A 17272-nucleotide genomic window follows, 5' to 3' on the forward strand; every position below is an offset into this window, starting at 1 on the left:
AGCCGTCCCAAAAAAGATCCACAGATGACGTAATCTCAAATTCCACTCCACACTGCCCTTTCCCACCTGGACAAAAAGAAACAACCTATGTGAGAATTGCTGATTCATTGACTACAGCTCACGTTCAACACCATAGTGCCCACCAAAGCTCATTCACTAAGCTAAGAACCCTGGGACTTATTAATACCCCTCTGCAACTGGATACTGGACTTCCTGACGAGCCACCCCCAGGGAGGTAAGGGTAGGCGAACAACACGTCTGCCACACTATTCCCCAACCAACTGGGGCCCCTCAGGGGTGTATTTTCAGCCCCTTCCTGTACCCCTGTTCACACACGACTGCGTGGCCAGACACGACTTTCAACACCATCGTTTAAAGTTTGCTGACGACCACAACAGGGTGGCCGGATCCACCGACAACGATGAGACAAACCTTAGGAGGTGGTCAGAGAACTGCAGTTTGGTTTCCAGGACAACAACCTCTCCTCAATGTGAGCCAAGACAGAGGAGCTGATTGGGATACAGAAAAGGCGGGCCGAACAGAGCCCCCGCGAATTGAACATCAACAGGGCTGAAAGGGAGCAGGTGGAATATCTTTCAAGTTCCTTTGGTGGTTCCACATCACCAACGAAAACTATCATGGGTCCAAACACACCCAAGACAGTCGCGAAGAGGGCACAACAACACCTTTTCACCTCAGGAGATTGAAAAGATTTGCATGGGGTCCCCAGTCTTCTAAATATTTACAGATGCATCATCGAGAGCATCCCTGACTGGGTTGCATCACTGCACTGGTATGGGCAACTGCTCGGCCTCCGACCACAAGTCACTACAGAGGGTAGTGCGTACGGCCCAAGAATCATAAAAACGGGACGAGATGTTAAAATGCTCCATGTTGCCAATAGGAAATGGTATGCACTCACATGAGGATTTGCCGTATGTTGACAGAGTGGCATGGGAGTTTATTTCTTAGACGGGGTTAGATGTCAATTTGGGACACTCTCTAGTGTGTCTTCGAATCAGTGGGTGTTTCGCTTTAATCACCAGTATATCACTGGGAGACAGCTTCCTGCCATCCAGACCTAATTATACTACGCCAGTGTCAGAGGGATGCCCAAAAAATGGTCATAGACTAGTCTAGGTCCGAGAAGGCTTCCTAAACAGGCTTCTACCCGGTAAGCCATAAGACTGCTTAAACAACTATTAAAATGGCCACAGACTATTTACATTAGACCCCCCCAACCCCCTTTGTTGTTACCACTGCGGCTACTCGGTTTCTATTATCTATGCATAGTCAACTTTCACCCTTTGCCTAACATGTACAAATTACCTCAACTACCTGTTACCCCCGCACATTGACTCAGTACCGGTACCCCCTTGTATTAGCCTGTAATTGTTATTTTATTGTGTTAAAACTTATTTTTTTTCTTTAGTTTATTTGGTAAATATTTTCTTAACTCTTCTTGAACTGCACTGTTGGATAAAGGGCTGTATAAGTAAAACTTCACGGTAGGTTCTACACAAATCAAAGTTTGATTTACCTTGCCAAATGTAAATACTTTCTCACATATCATACTCCGTTCTAAGGGGACTTGCGTTTGGGCAGCCGTCACAATATCCTATCAACAGGAATTAACAAAAAGAAGAAGCAGATGGGGAAGGCGTATTGCTGGAAGGTGTTAAAAGCTTTGGAGCCAAAGCCTCCACTATACATCAACATTTCTCCAGGCAAGCCAAGGGAAGGTATAGGCCAGAATTCACAATGACAGTGCAAAATGCCATAGCAATGCAATGCAACTGAAAAGACAAAATTATGTGGATGCCTTTCACGTCAGTAGAGTCATGTAATAAAATCAATGCATGAGAAGTAAGGTGAGGTCAATGTTTAGTGTTTGGATAGAAGGAATCCCTCAGCTGCGGCAGCTAATATAGGTCATGTTTAGGTTAGAAGGAATCCCTCAGCTTGCAGGAAGGTATTAAGTAGTTTTGTTTACTATCAGATCACCTGAGGTTTATCTCTGTCCCCAGATTGATCCACCCTGTTTGGCTGAGAGACGCCTCCAGCTCTCCCCTGACTCTCCAGCTCTAGATGCACGAGGGATCCGACGCTGTGGGGTGGCGAAAGAGAGAACACAGTAAAACTGTTCAAAAGGGAATGGGAAAACACTTAGGAAGTAAAGCTAGCAAAGAGATTATTCTGTCCACTATTACTAAACAATATGCATTTAACATCTTATTAGGGTGATATGAACAATTATTAGGAGGATGGGCAGCGGCATCTTGAATTGCCATAGAAACAACTGACCCAATGCGTCATTGGCAGGGATTGGAGCAAATTGTGAGTTTTTGCAGGGGGACTGAAAGTGAATGCTGCCACGGGAGGCACCTCGCCTCCACTTGACCTGAAAGGGTTCGTCATAACTTTGCAGCTTTGTCATTTGAGAGAAGGACCAACATCATTAAGGTAAGAAACTGTATTCCAATTTGTTTTTATGTTGGTAATTATAGTTTATTTGAGGCACGCGGGGGTAGCGAGTAGCCATCTACTTGAGTTTAGCACTTCTCTTGTTTTTTACATAAATGTTGTCTTGAGGTGACGCAGATGTTCCAGGGGTTCTTTGAGACCGTTTTTGGAGATCCTGCCAGTTGATGCTGCAAACAATGCCAATCTGGCATTTTAGTTAGTGGTGTCTAAAGCCTAGTGTTTCCATTCCCCTTGAACTAACTCCTGTAGAAAAAAGGAGAAGCCATAAATTTCCTCATGTAGTGGAAATTTCCACTGACAACCTCATTAGTAAAAGCTCATATTTGTCATGATCCTTTTTAAGACAAGGACTCCACTTACCCGGACTTTGGCAGCAGGGCCGCTCACCCTGCCTCCAGCTGTTGTTTAAGCTGGGAGATCTCCTTCTGCCAGGATCTTCCATGTCCCTCCAGCAGGTCCTGCAGGTGGCGCCGCGCCTCCCCTTGTGCTCAACCAGCACCTCCACCTTCGTTCAGAAGCCAGGTTCTTGCCCACAGATTCAGTCAACAGCATACATTACTCAGTCATTCATACACAGTGACAGTACTAAAGTTTGCAAAATTTACAGGACCTTTCAATAATTCCCTGGTTTCCCTACGTATTTCCACAAAATCATACAACCAGGATTTAAAACATGGAATTTATTGAAAATTTCACAACCCTAGCAGCACTTTAAAGCACACACACAATCACTCATAAACCACAGTCATACACATTCGCATAACACCTATAGGGCAATCAGTTTCCTTTCTTGCAAACCAGGACCCCTCACAATCGTGATCAAAATTAATTCAGTACACAAACAGAAACCAAAACAAAATATAGTTGACCAGACCTGCACTCTCCCGGTGCTCCCTCCATCCCTCTTAATGGATATCCTTTCGTTTCGGCTGCCACCTGCACTTCCTCTTCTGGCAGGGCATCTTCAGACGCCTGTTATGGCTGCTGCGGCCTGGAAGCGCAGAACACCTGTAGAGTTAGAACTTACCGCCTCACACAGTTCCAGCTAACAACAATTAAAGAATTGACACAAAAGCTTTTGGGCTGGTCGATTAGGCCCCAGTGGTGGAAAAAGTATCCCCAATTTCCCATACTTGAGTAAAAGATACCTTAATAGAAGTCACCCAGGAAAATCCTACTTGAGTAAAGTATTTGGTTTTTAATATACATTAGTGTTCAAAAGTAAAATGTAATTGCTAAAAACATACTTAAGTATCAAAAGTAAAGTATAAATAATTTTCCAAATTCCTTATTATTAAGCAACCAGACCAGCACCATTTTTTTTTAGTTACAGATAACCAGGGGCACTGACTCCAACACTCAGACATCATTTTACCAAACAAGCATTGTGTTATTGAGTCTGCCAGATCAGAGGCAGTAGCAATGACCAGGCATGTCTCTGATAAGTGAATTAGACATTTTCCTGCCTGTCTAAGCATTCAAAAATGTAGTGAGTACCTTTGGTTGTCAGGGAAATGCATGGAGTAAAAAGTAAATTGTTCTTTAGGATTAGGTGAAGTAAAACATTAAAAAGTTTGTCAAAAAATAGAAATAGTGAAGATACAGATTACCCAAAAAAAACGACTTAATAGTATACGGTTCAAGAATTTTTACACCACGAATAGACCTAGGCCTCAACCTCCTCAGGTTTTACGACGCAGGACATTAGCTTGCTTCTGGAAAGTCCACTCGCAAGCTTCACCAATCTTGAAACTGACGTTTACGTTACTCGGAGAGAGGTGAGAAATGTATGTTATTGAAAAAAAAACTAAATCAATCATCTTAAACCAGCATGGAAATGAAATGGTGAACAGTGTGCCTTACTTACTGGACTGGTGCATTCACCACAAGAGTCGCTACCCCACACGTCGCACACCCTTCTCCTTGAGCTGAAGCACCTCCTTGTCCTTCTTGTTCTTCCACACTCCCTTCTCAGAGTTCCTCCTTTCATCTGCCTTCATCAGCTGTACACGCGTGACTCTTCATAGCCTACAGGGAAAGAAGAGCAGACAACAGAGAAGCCATCAACAACCTCGTCTGAGAGTACATTCACTAGGTCACATTTCAACCATCATTCAAAGCCCATGGGACTGATCAGATCCCACAACTTGAAAAACCTTCTCATTTCCTGAAAAACACGTGGCCCATTTGTTCAGCGCTAACTGGTATATCCACAGCCTCACAGTATACCCGCCCAATGTCAGGACAGTACACACCAGAGGAAAGCACACTGTCATACCTGGATCTCATGTTTGAGCTTGGCACGCTGCGAAACAGAGGACTCTTTGACCTTGAGGAGTTTGGACTGCTCCTGGAGCTTCTTCTTCATGTCTGTGATCTGAGCCTTCCCCAGCTCTTGCAAGACGCTTTCTCCGTTGCTCACTCAGCCTGGACAAGATGGAGAGAGAGAAAAGAGGGAGGGAGAAAGACAGAAAGAAATGAGATTGATGATCCAATTACTACTGCAGAGACAGAAATGCTTAGACTAAACGTAAAGTTCTGTTACACACAAGCTCGTGGCTAGGCAGGAGGGAACTCCGTGTGACAGAACTATATATCATTGACTACACAGGCCTAACATAAAGACGCTTATTAAAATACTTAGTCTTACTTAGCTGATTGACATCCTTCTTGGCAGACTGGAGAGCCTGGATAAGGTCTCCTTTCCTTCTGCAGAGAGCCCATGATGTCTGCAGGCTTATTATGTTATTCTAGAGGGGAACCGTTAATGTAGGAGTTCCGAATAAAAAAAGCTGCTTCAAACAGTTCAGTTTGAAACCTTCCCAGTGATAAAAAAGAATCAAAAGTTGCTGTGGCTGCCCTCCCTGTTTCAGCCCCTCCGAACCTCCATTACAGCCAACCCATTTTTCTCTTCCCTCTCCCAAGTTCTGTCATCTCCAGCCCTACCTTGGTGTTCAGTCTGCATAGCTCCAAAGGTGGCTGTCGTTCTGGCACATTCTTTCCTGGACAAACCCTCCTTCAGAGCCAGAACGGTTGTTAGCTCACATCAACTCCTTGGACATCTGAGCTGACGCAGGGCATGCTGGGTAGTGAAGGCCTCTGGAGAGAGTCCTTTGTCAGCAGCAGCCCTGTGAAGAGATGTATGTTGTTTGTATGGGTAACAAAAACAGACCTGTTGTTACAAAACCTAAAAAAACACACAACAATTCTATAGAATCAGTGAAATGCAATAATCCCAAAACACCTGCACAGATCAGATACATGTCCAAGGAAGAGTAAATCTGCAGCAGACAGCCTTCGCATGAGGGAAGTGGATGTAGATGAACCAACTTACTGAAGGAAGAGCCATCAGTTGAGTCCTGCTGCCACTCCCGGCCCATCAAGGGCTGTCCTCTCCTTCAGCCCCACAGTCTGCAGCCAACCCTCAATGGTGGCAGCAAGGCCAGGCCACTCTCATCCTGAGGAAAAAGAGCAGACATTATTACCCAGACAGGATTGCAGAGCAGCTTCTATTAGACTGAATATGGAAGGGAACTAAAATATCGAAGCCATGCAAACGTAGACACGTGCCAATGTGTACAATGAAACAGAATTAAATCAAGTGTTCCTTTACCCTATATGACTTAGCATGATCCAATAAGGTTATGACATTGCACAGACACAGCTTAGCTACTGATGAATCAGGGGGGAAATGCTTTGCTTGCTAAACACAGGACGAATGGAGTCTGTTAATTGCATCAGTAGCATCCAGCCTTGTGAGCGCTCCCTCGTCGTAGCGTACCTGGAGCTGCAGGATGACATGCTGCAGGATTCTGGATTCACTTCCACATTCTCCTTCAACTCCTGGTCCTCCAGAGTTCTCCATCCCCTCTGCAGGTTCACCTTACACCTAAACCGACTAAAGCTTGTGTGGTAACACAAATAATTATGGTGCCAATTACCTAATCAGACCATGGCACAGCACATGACATTTAAATGTTTACAGCGTAGGTACTTAAGTCTCTTATCCACAGCGACTTACAGGTTTGTACATTCATTCTAAAATAGCTAGGTGTAGCAACCACATATCACAGTATAGTAAGTCAACTTCCTCAATAAAGTAGCTCATTCAGAAAAGTCAGAGGTCGTAAGGGGGAAAAAAGTCAAGTGCGAGTTTTAGTTCACAAAAGACGTTCAGACTTACGCTGCAATGCTGCCTCAAACTCTTCCAATTTGCTTTGCAGCTTCTCATTTGCCTTGATCCGTCTGCTGTGTGGGGTGACAAATAAGGATGGCCACACGTGGACGATCATTAATACCGCCAATATCTTTCCAAAATGAATAACTAAAAAGGACAATTATAGTTTATGGATGGTCAGTCAAGCGTTCTTGTGTGATGTTGCATGGCTGCTGTATGGCAGTAACGACAGGCCCTCATCTCACTATGATGATCCTCTGCAAGCATCAGGGCAGTCTGGCAGCTGCTCGTCAGCGCACGCTCAGCTTGTTGTTCTCATCCTGTAGTGGTACCGTGTCGCTCCAGGAATCTTAGACACGGTCTCCGCTGGCTCAGACCTTTTTCAGAGAAGGAAATGTTACCAGTATGGATGTTCCAGTCTCATAGGTTGACAGACTCTTTAGGCTCAATAGTGGATGGAGGACGACATATAGTCTGGTCCAGGATTATTGGCACCATTGATAGGATGTGCAAAAAGACTATAAAAATAATCAAAAAGACTTGAGCTATATTTATACGGCAAAAAAACAAGAGGGGAATTATTATATTTAAGAACACAATTACTAGGTGTGAAACATTTTGTTAAAGAAAAAATAAAATGAAATATAAATATATATAAAAAAGGGGAAGAAAACACCCTTTGCCTTGTTATCCTTCGTCTGTGGCTTATGGACTCCCTCTTCTATTCAAACCAGCTTTTTAAAGGGGTTCAAGTCCGGAGGACTGAGAGGGCCATTGCAAAAGTTTATTGTGGGCAATTAACCATTTATTTGTTGAACAATGTTGGTCTTCTAATCTCATTAAACATTTTAGAAAAGGCTCAGTGTCATTATCCTTCCCAAAAGTGTACTGAAAAACAAGGGTCCAATAATTTTTGACCGCCATCTTTTTTTTGTTTGTATTACTTTTAAAAAAAAAAATTCTCTGGTGCATGGCAAGTATAGCCTCAAGTATTGTATTTATTTATTTAATTTAGCTGATCGTTTAATCAAGGGTTCAAATAATTTAGACCTGACGGATATCTCTAGTCGGGGAAATTATCCCAAAAATAAATTGCCATATGTAGTTACCCAGAAAAAGCACTGTGCCCACACCTCCACTGTGCATGCAGAGCAGCACCTGTAACTCCTGAACCTGTGTTCAAAAAGAGGAGGAAACATTACCATCAAAACAATGAACACTTAAAATCATTTCAAAACTTCGCCAACACACAATTGTTACGGTTCACCTCAGTAGGGTGGTCACTACCTGCTGCTTCAGGCGTTTTCATTTCAGCAGCTCGAGGGGGTCCACATGACGACAGGTTTGTTTTTATCTTGCGGCTCTGTCAGCGTAACGCAACGGTGTTTATCGTCTCCTCAATGTGGAGTCTGCAGGGCTGATGCAGCGTATCAAGGTGTAGGCTGTTACCTCCCAATGGAATCTGAAGGAGAGCAGTATTTATTATTTAACCCCCACAAAAACATGAAGTCTTAGTATAATATATATACAAACCGATTCAGTCTCTAAATCTAAGAAAAACATGCTAGATTTAATGAATGCTTTGTTGTGTGAATGCTTAGACAGGATGGACAACGGAGGGGGTGGGGCCACAAAAATCTAAAAACATCATGAGCAGCTGCAGGGGCTCGCAGTCTGCCGTAACTACATCCACATATGCAGTCAAAGCCGGCGGCTGCTTATGACGTTTGCAGAGAAACGACAGGGTGTTGTCGATGGTACGCCAAGGTTTTGCCCACTCTGGGAGTTGTCAACCAGTGAGTAGGCCAGTTTCCCTTCCCTGCCTTAGGGTATTAACTTGACTGCTCTTCTCAGTTCTCTCTGACTGCGCGGCCTCAGTCATCGCTTGACTGCTCTCTGACTGTTCTTTCAGTCAATTCTGACTACCCACAAGGTTCTTGTACCACATGACACCCATTCTTTGTTATGTTAGGCTGCATTGTACTTATAAGCAAATCCTAAATTTGATACTGGACCCAGAAAGATTCCTATGGGCGGTAGGATATGGGACTGGCCCAAACACAGTTAGTGTCAATAACACCTGCATAATGGCTGACCATCCATTTGAGCACTTCACCCTGCAGCAGTCTGGTTAGTTTAGAAGTCCCTTGTTAGGGCACAAGCCGGTGCCCTTCTTGCTCTTCGTCACCGAGGGCGCTGATCACAATGGCCCAGGTGAGAGCAGGGCCTCGGTTGATGCTGATGGCCTGGGGACAGACAGGATGAAAGCAGAAATCAATAAAGGTTTTTGATAACTGAACTAAATCCAAACATTGAATTTGAACTGGGGAATGTCATTTAAAAACATGTAGATTGTGCTAAAATTTGCCCATAACAAGTACTAAATACACAGACTTTCAATACAGTCAATGAAAGCTTGTATATAAAGGATTAGCTTTCGGGTAATCAACTCACCTATTCCCTTCAGCAACGATCCCCTCAGCATTTGGTCTTTTTCTGTCTCTCAGAGCCAGCCTCCAGATCCACAGGTGTAGGTTTTGAACCACACTTGTCAGATCTCAACCACAAATTGGAACAAAAAGGAAGAACTGAGGACAAATCAACTTGCAGACACGATTAAATAAAAATGCTATGAATTATCTATATCAAGAAGATTGTATATAACATATTTATGTCTGCGTATCCGATTACATTTAAGAACTGCAACATCCTTTGGGAAGAAACATTAGAAGGTGAGAATTAGGGAGAACAGAAAGAAAAGAGCTGACTTGGGCTGCCCCCTGCGCTTGCTCCAGGTGATGGTGAAATATTCGTGGAGCGAGGACGAGGCACATTTCAATCGCAGTAGAGCACCACAGTGGCGGCGGGAGTTCCCCAGCTCCAAGCAGCCTACCACTCATGGCAGACATCACCTGTCTCTTCAGTTCAGGCCCACAATCTAAGATAGGGAGGCAGATGGAGAATTGATTAAAAACAAACGGGTCCATTTACAAATTAAGGCAACATGTTCAACGGTTACAGGACAGTTACATCACCTTTATGCCCTCTTTGGGGTCCTTCCCGATGTTGATGGTTTGATGGTTTATACTTTGGATGCCGATGAGACAGAGCAAGTCCAGGATCTCTTCGTTGTATATCTATGGCAAATAAAATGTAGACATAATGTTCCAGAAAAAAACATTGCACAGGATACTTCCAGAACAATGAGAGTATTCTTCATTAATCAGAAAAACGCCGCTTTTGTGGCATTTACAACTCCCTGTTTTGATTTCTGAGAAGAGAACCCAGAATCGTTTGTTGTCTGCTATTTACAATCAAACTATGGCGTTGCTGTTATGGACAATCAAATAATAAAAAATAATTGAGAGTCTCCCCACACACCTCCAGATAAGCACTTAAGAGAGATTTCAACAATCGGTATACTTCTCCCTTTCCTGGAAGATCATTCGACCACCCTGGAACGCTCCACGGGGGCTCATTCTCCTGGGCTGAGGTGTATGCTTCCTGCCTAAACGGTCTTCCCTGAACCAGTTTCCATATGCAAGCAACAAGTAGCCATGATAGCTTTAAAAGATAAGTTAGAACATAACAGCTTATTGATCCCATCCCATTTTGTCAGCTTACGTTTATGACGGATCAATACTGTGTAAGTAAAAGGTTTGTCTTCCATACCTTTAAAAAGACCACACAATAATGGTGAAACAGGCACTGTTGAAGCGACTTCCTCTTGTTTCAGTTGTAGGATCAAATTAACATAATCGTTATGTGAACCGCCTTTCAGTGCAACAACCACCTGCAAGTAAATTAATATATGTAGAAAATTAATTGATAGTTATGTTAGCTAGGTATGAAATCGGAGTACATAAACCGATCAGGACAAGTGCTTTTCTTGTGGCATAGATTGCTACCTGTGGCTCCCCCTTGGCACGAAAGTGAGGACAGGTCTGGCAACCCTCGTTGATTCTTTAAGCAAAACAAAGGTCGACACCCAGGGCAACCCGCACAGGGATCGAACTTATCATCCTCCTTGTAGTCATGCTTCGACAATCAGGTGATTGACAGATTAAAACAGGATTGTGTAAAAGGTGCCCCAATTCTTTTAAAGACAATGTTGTCATTTGGAAGATTTGCAAATCGGAAATGGTATTTTCTGAAAAGCTATTTTAGCCTCATTGTGATTCTATTCACAACCGACCAAACCCCTCTGGGAATAGTTACGGACCGCGGCTGTTAGTGTTGTTAGCCAGCACACTTAGCTAGCTACAGTACCTGTGCTAGTTAACGTTAACTTGTCTATATCATCGGGCTAGCTAACCCCCATTAGACTCATGCTCTACCCATCCAAATAAGTTTAGTAGATAGCTAAGGAGGACGGTCACTACCTTAGGGGTCAGACAACGTTGGTCTTCACCCCTGCAAATGAGCTTGACAGTGGCTAACTAACGTTAGCAAAATGTGTGCCTTTAGCTTGCTAAACGTTTCTAAAAAATGTTTTTTCAGACGATAGAATAAGAAATTGTCAGTTCCTAAATCGCATATAACCACACACCAGTTGTCGGAAGAAATCTAGACTGAACGTTTGATTTTGTTATCTCAAAAGAAACTTCGGTCGGTGCCTGCCATGATCTCGTCTTGCCCGCCACTTTCAAATATTCTGCCCCGCCTCCACCACGCGTTTTGCGTCGCAGAGTTGCTGTCATTCGCCTGTTCTCCAGATTGTAGTCTAAATCGGGTGGTTTTCTCAAATGTCAAAATAAAATTGACAAATACTGTACATATAATACACTTAACATTGCAAATATTAATTCAATTTTATGAAACAATGTAAAATGCCGCAATATCAAGATCTGAAAAATAATAATATCGTATTTCTTAACTAATTTGAATCGCGCAAATCCGTCTTCGAGCTGACTGCTCATCTCTGGAAAACAGAGGGCCGGTGCTGAAGTCCACAAAACAAAATGGGAATTACTGAAACATGATAAATCACAAGAGAGATCAATCACGAATCCAAACTCATGTTTAAACTTACGCATGTATTACGCAAACACAACAAAAAACACATTCCCACCCCACCAGCCCTCTCCCATGTTCCCATGTAGTTATTTTTCTTCTTCACAACATGGGCACAGTCATATTTTCCCCTGACCACAGTCAGCTTGACTCCTGGCAGGTCCTGTGTCCTGCCCCCCTGCACCAGCACTACGTTTGCTCCTGGAGGTTGTGTCCCTCCCCAGGAATGAACACCACTGCCTTCCTTGCCGTTACTTGAGGCGGACTCTGGCACATTTACGGTTGGCAGAGTTTGGCTTCTTGGGTTTCCGGATCATTGTCTCAGGGATTACTGCCCTTCAGCTGGGGGCGGCCGAACATGGCACTGACGCTCGGGGGAGGGGGCGATGGCTTTCCACGGCGATGCATCTGATTCAGCGTAGCCATAGTTCTGGAGAGGACAGGTCCGGACCATTGGGAGACAAGACTGAGACACTTGTTATTAGGGTACAAAGAGTGCATAAGATATCTACTCCAATTTCTAATGTCGAGAGTAAAAACTGTAAACATAACTGGTGTTGGCTACAGATCTTCTATAATCAACTTTGTTGATTAAAAAATTGTCCCAGGGATGAGGGACCCCACGGTCTGATAAATGGGCCAAATAAGATGCTGAGGGTATTCTGAAGTAGAGATGGTGTGTATGTAATACAAATGCCACGATGACATTACCTTGCAGAAATGATGTCAACGCTGGTCTCAGACTCACCAAAAAAGCCATCCCTGCAAAGAGTCAAAGACAGGATTTAGGGGGAACCTGTCTGTGTCACACTGGTAACCTTGCAACTAACCCTACCTTTTACTCTAGTCCTAGTCTAAAACCGTTTCTATAGATTTTCAAACGTACCTGCTGCTTTTCAGTCCTGTCCAAGGACAAACCACCCACGTGTGTTTTCAAAGTATATAACAACTTGTAATATGGAAAATAGAAATGTCACACAAAAATCATAACCACATCTCACCGTTTGACCTCCGGAAGTATTTGATATATTCTTCCGCATTGAGTGCGACAGCTTCTGTTGAGATTTTGTAAGAGCATTACTGCCACCTACTGGTCGGATACACTAAAATAACCACAAAACAACCATGCACATTTTGCTGTCACGAATGAGAATGCTTGTGGATCTGATGTTAATCATTTTCTAAATAAGCCCAAAGGTATCCTTATGTTATAACCTTGAAATAGACAGGGGTGGACTGGAGCAGGAGGGTAAGCCAAGCAGTGTCAAATTAGAGTTGAGGTCAATTCTGTTTAAACCCATCCCAAATTGATTATAGTCCAATTTGTCCTTGAAATATTGTTAGACTCATGACAGTAGGCTAATATTTCATTTTTCTCTAGGGACTTAAAATCAAGTGGCTTTCCCAATCAGGTGGTATTTTACCGGCAGGTTATGAGCTCTAAAAATATGTTAAATTAAAGATGACAGATCATGCGTCTCACACCGAGGTAAAGGAAGTTTCAGGTTGGATATTCGATATATTCATTCCTGTAGTTTCCTTACGTCCACCAACAGCAGTTAGGGGACCGTCAACATAGTGACAAATCAAAATGTTCAAATTCCAACAGCTATTTAACCTAAAACTTTCCAAAACTGGTTCTAGCTAACCCGATGGCATAGACACACATTGCACACATTTATTTTTGTTATTTTACATCTCGCACTATTTGAATTATTATTTACATTTTTGAATTATCAATAGCTCATGGTCATATGACCTACTGGACTCAAACAAGGTCAGAATGTCCACTGACTACCCTTCATATTGCACACCCTTTAGTTTGTCATTTTATCTCACAGTTTTACTGATTTTTCAAATTAAATTCAATAGCTCCTTGGTCAGTAACCTAATGACTTCAAACAGTTCAGATGATCCACTGAGTCCTCACATTGAACCCTTTAGGTTTGTCATTTTGATCTCACAAGAATTTACATGAATTTTTCAACATTTAGAATTTCAATAGCTCCTTGGTCCATGTGACCTAGTGACTTCAAACAAGGTCAGAATGTCCACTCAAGGGCCTACACACTGAACACCTTAGTTTGTCCATTTTCATCTCACATCATTTGACATTAACTTTCCAAATGTAACATTTCAATAGCTACTTGGTCATGTGACCTAATGACAATCCAACAAGGTTCAGTATAGTCCACTGACGACCCTTCTATATTGCCACACCCGTTAGTTTGTCCATTTTCATTCACAAGATTTTACATTAATTGTTCAACATTTAGAATTTCAATAGTCCTTGGTCATGTACCTACTGACTTCAACATGGTGCAGAATGTACCCTTCTTATTGCACACTCTTGTTTGTGTCTGTAAAATCATGCGTTTAACGTACATTTTTCATCATTTTAAATTTCAATAGCTCTTTGGTGTTGTTTCACCTGAACGTTCAGATGGATGATTATTCACACGTCTAATATTGCATTCTTAACATTCTACTGAATATGTCACTCTTCTATTATTGTTGTAGCATTCCATAGTCATGTCATGTGTTATTTTGATTTCAAGGTGTGCGATCGTATTTCTTATATTGTCATCATACTGTGGTGTTTGTCCGACCCATGTTCTCTTGTTGAAAAAAGCCGTGTGTCAATTCACACCTAAGAGCGTTGCAGTGGATATACACCCATATTGCATAACCTCTAATATGTCTCTTCTATATTGTTGTACATTATATTAGTTTGACAATTAGGTGGTTCAGTCCAGTGTTGTGTTTACCCTTTCTTAAATTTATCTATAATAATTGGTAGTTCTAAGTTCTTATTTTCCCTGTTTTTTATTTTTTCACAGTATTTAACAGCGGTAACAATAAGGAGAGAGAACAGATAATATCTCCTTTCGTCGTTAATATCAACCATAAAGGAAAAGGGCAAAGTACGAGAGTCATGCTATTAATTGTCCAAAGTAGGATGGAGAAGTGAGCTAGTGAGGAGGCTGCAGTGGGTTTGCTGGTCAATACAATATACTGAAATTTAACCACAGTAATGGTGGCCAGTATATCAATGAATAAAAATTGAATATTGACAAATTAAACAGAAATTTAGACCTTTAATGTTTTCCAACATGTCAACAGACACTTAACTTGAAATAAGTATGAACCATTTCACAGTGTTAACTTTCTCTTATCCCTGGTTGATGTACATTTCAGAGCCTCTTCATGTTGGATGGGGTATAGCATACACTTTCAAAAAAAGACTGCACTTCCAGTTTGTGTTCTTTACTCTGTTGTACTATTTTGTTCTTCATTCCTAGTTACAACACATGGAACCACCGTGTGGCATGCAAAACATTCAATCTAAAACAAAACAAAGCGTAACACGTTAAAAATAATATCAATGTTTGATGACATGACGAATTAGCCATCCATTGTGTTATATCATAAATTGTCTTGCATGCCGTCACTGTTGTCAAAAGATTATAAACATGTTAAATAAAGTTACTAACCAGTTCAGTCTTTGGGCCACAGTCCAGGTTCTTTATCAGTGGCACACATGAAGCAGTTCTTGGCTTGTTGAACTCTGAAATCATAGGCATGAACTGAACATATGGGCTGTCCCACACAACTACATAAAATAAAGAATTACATTTACTTTGAATTAAATGTCATTACATACCAGACATTTTTGTGTTATCCTCAGCCATTTCCATTGAAATTTTACATTTTGAAAAATTCATGTCAAATCATGTGAGTGAAAATGGACAAACTAAAGGGTGTGCAATGTGTAGGCCCACTGAGTGGACATTCTAACCTTGTTTTGAAGTCACTAGGTCACATGGCCAAGGAGTTAATGTAGAAAAATTAATGTAAAATCTTGTGAGATGAAATGGGCAAACTTAAAGGGTGTGCAATATAGAAGGGTAGTCAGTGGACGTTCTGGACCTTGCTTGAGTTAAGTAGGTCACATGACCAATGAGCTATTGAAATTCGAATGTAAAAAAGTTTTTAACTTTGTTTTCGCTCCCTAACTAATTGAACTAGGAATACAAAATGCTGCTCACATTTCCACATGTTTATTTAGCTTTGGAAAGCGAATTAATGTCCAAAATCATGAAAATAAGACGCTGTGCAATGTTTGTGCGCAATTTTTCCAACATAATGACACTTATTTTGGAGTGTCTGTGCTCAAATGGTTTGAAAGCGCGAATATCCGTCGAATATCAACTTGAAAACTGTCTTTACCTCGGTTGCTTCTCACTAGTTTGTTCTTCATATTTGACAGAACTGTTTGTCTATGTTTATTAATTTTAGGAAAATAATATCAGTTGAGATCCACGAAAACACTCAAAGTTGTGTGTCCAGGATAGTGTTTCCAGTTTCTTTTTCAATCACTAACCACGTTTCCATGCGAGTAAAGTCGTATAGTATAAAATAAAAAATCATGGGACTGCATCCACCTCCTGTTGCAGTGGCCGAGAACACAAAAACATGAGGGAATCAAAGTCACATGATCAGGTGAATTGTCCAATGGGAATGCTTGCTGAATTAACTGGGACAATTAGTCACACCTGTGGGCTGTGAAATACAATTAACCATCACTTAATTAACTACTAAAAACTGATAACTACTGGACAAAATGATGTAGTTCCTAGTTAACATATATAGTTTTGATAACTGCTGAACGTGTACATTTCTATATTTTTACTTACATAAATGTATCTATTTGACTCAATTTATGTTGGAAGGTGAAACCAAATCAACATGGATGTTGCGTGACGTGAATACTACATCATCATTCTCATCAGCAGTGTGCTTTAATAGGACAAAGTGGAAAGTCACCCTATGTTCTACCATTTGGAATTATAGTGTACTGCTGAAATACCTGGGTTATATATAACAATATACTGTATTTCACTCATTATTCTGAATTATACAGGGGTTTTTAGTATCACTTTGGTACTATTTTCACAAGCATGTGGTTTCCGCCTGGTTACGGCAACGGCAACTCCACCGCACGCAACCGCCAAGAGTCTCCAGAGGGTGGTGTGGTCTGCCCAAATCATCACTGGGGGCACACTGCCTGCCCTCCAGGACACCTACAAGCCCCGATGTCACAGGAAGGCCAAAAAAGATTCATCAAGGAAATCACCAACACCCGGGCCACGGCCGTCCCCCTGCTATCATCCAGAAGGTGAGGTCAGTACAGGTGCATCCAAAGCTGGGACCGAGAGACTGAAAGCAGCTTCTATCTCAAGGGCATCAGACTGTTAAATAGCCATCACTAGCACATTAGAGGCTGCTGCCTATTACATAGACTTGAAATTACTGGCCACTGTAATAATGTTTACATATTTTTGGCATTACTCATCTCATATGTTTATACTGTATTCTATTCTATCTACTGAATCTTAGTCTATGCCGCTCTGACATTGCTTGTCCAAATATTTATATTTCTTAATTCCATTCCTTTCCTTTAGATTGTGTCTATTGTTAGATATTACTTATTTATTACTGCACTGTTGAGCCTAGAACACAAGCATTTCGCTAACACCGCAATAACATCTGCTGAACATGTGTATGTGACAAATAAAATAACATTTTATTCAAAAC

At 41.8% G+C, this 17272-nt stretch overlaps 1 pseudogene; it reads right to left on the reverse strand.

Annotated features, from left to right (window-relative positions):
• Positions 1-11546: 11546 nt before the first annotated feature.
• Positions 11547-12662, reverse strand: LOC111963701 (small ribosomal subunit protein uS12m-like; annotated as a pseudogene).
• Positions 12663-17272: the final 4610 nt, after the last annotated feature.

Source organism: Salvelinus sp. IW2-2015, linkage group LG5 (assembly GCF_002910315.2).
Source record: "Salvelinus sp. IW2-2015 linkage group LG5, ASM291031v2, whole genome shotgun sequence".
In the NCBI taxonomy this organism is placed as follows: Eukaryota; Metazoa; Chordata; class Actinopteri; order Salmoniformes; family Salmonidae; genus Salvelinus; species Salvelinus sp. IW2-2015.